Here is a 2,028-nt window from a genome sequence, read left to right on the forward strand (position 1 = left end):
CTCAGTCTCAGCCCCAGCCCCAACCCCAGTCTCAGTCTCAGCCCCAACTCCAGCCTCAGCCCCAACCCCAACTCCAGTCTCAGTCTCAGCCCCAACCCCAGTCTCAGTCTCAGCCCCAACCCCAGTCTCAGTCTCAGCCCCAACCCCAGCCTCAGCCCCAACCCCAGTCTCAGTCTCAGCCCCAACCCCAGCCCCAGCCTCAGCCCCAACCCCAAACCCAGTCTCAGCCTCAGCCCCAACCCCAGTCTCAGACTCAGCCCCAACTCCAGTCTCAGTCTCAGCCCCAACCCCAGTCTCAGTCTCAGCCCCAGCCCCAGCCCCAGTCTCAGCCCCAACCCCAGTCTCAGCCTCATCTCCAGCCCCAACCCCAGTCTCAGTCTCAGCCTCAGCCTCAGCCCCAGTCTCAGTCTCAGTCTCAGCCCCAGCCCCAGTCTCAGTCTCAGTCTCAGCCCCAGCCCCAACCTCAGCCCCAGCCTCAGCCCCAACCCCAACTCCAGTCTCAGTCTCAGCCCCAACCCCAGTCTCAGTCTCAGCCCCAACCCCAGTCTCAGTCTCAGTCTCAGCCCCAGCCCCAGTCCCAGTCCCAGTCTCAGTCTCAGCCCCAACCCCAGTCTCAGTCTCAGTCTCAGCCCCAACCCCAGTCTCAGTCTCAGCCCCAACCCCAGCCTCAGCCCCAACCCCAGTCTCAGTCTCAGCCCCAACCTCAGCCCCAACCTCAGCCCCAGCCTCAACCCCAACCCCAGTCTCAGCCCCAGCCCCAACCCCAGTCTCAGCCCCAACCTCAGTCTCAGCCTCAGTCTCAGTCTCAGCCCCAACCCCAGTCTCAGCCCCAACCTCAGTCTCAGCCTCAGTCTCAGTCTCAGCCTCAGTCTCAGTCTCAGCCCCAACCTCAGTCTCAGCCTCAGTCTCAGCCTCAACCCCAACCCCAGACTCAGCCTCAGCCCCAACCCCAGTCTCAGCCCCAACCTCAGTCTCAGCCTCAGTCTCAGCCTCAACCCCAACCCCAGACTCAGCCTCAGCCCCAACCCCAGTCTCAGCCCCAACCTCAGTCTCAGCCTCAGTCTCAGTCTCAGCCTCAACCCCAACCCCAGACTCAGCCTCAGCCCCAACCCCAGTCTCAGCCCCAACCTCAGTCTCAGCCTCAGGCTCAGTCTCAGCCCCAGCCCCAGCCTCAGCCCCCGCCCCATCTCGTACTTCTGAGTGGGAGACCTTCCCAGGCAGTAGCCTGCCTAGCTCACAAACTAGAATCAGGGCGCCCACTCTGACAAGGTTAATTGACCCACAGTCCCACGTGGTGACATGATATCATTGCAAATGAGCGATAGAAACTGATCGTGCAAATGTCACCATTCTGAATAGTTTAGTTTTTTGTGCCATCCCCGGCAAGATGCCGCCCTGGGCGGCTGCCCATGTCACCTACGCCTAAATCCGCCACTGCGTATCGGCACCAAAGTATTGTGATAATATTGTATCGTGAAGTCCTTGCAATTCCCTACTAATCAGAGTATAATAATCAGACACACGTCTGGGTCCACAAGATGACTTATGGTTGAACTCTTCTAGTCAATAAGAAAACCTGTATTTTCCTGTAGATACTGTTATCAGGAGTAGTGGGTGTTTCTCTTTTAGGTCTGTCTTAATCAGTCTGTGTTGGAGTGGGGAGGATTATGTAGGCACTGCTGTCCAAGACAACGCTGAGTGTTGAGTGTGTGGGTACTGACTGAGTGTGTATGTCCCAGTATGTGTGTCCAGTGTAGGCCTACGTGTGCGTGTTGCATGTTTTCCTTACTCTCACTCACCAATAACCAAGTCTGCCTGAATGTCCTCAAAAATCCTGGCCTGACCAACATTGAAAATACTGTACAACTGAAACAATAATATTCTGAGCCTGTGCCCTTTGGCTGTGAGTTCCTTCAGGCAGAAACGTTCATCCTTTGACCCTCACGTCTTAGATTTGTGCCCATGACCCCCTCACAGAAACACTGGCTGTGAGTTCCTTCAGGCAGACACTTTCATCCTTTGACCCTC

This window comes from Salmo trutta, unplaced genomic scaffold (genome assembly GCF_901001165.1).
Source record: "Salmo trutta unplaced genomic scaffold, fSalTru1.1, whole genome shotgun sequence".
In the NCBI taxonomy this organism is placed as follows: domain Eukaryota; kingdom Metazoa; phylum Chordata; class Actinopteri; order Salmoniformes; family Salmonidae; genus Salmo; species Salmo trutta.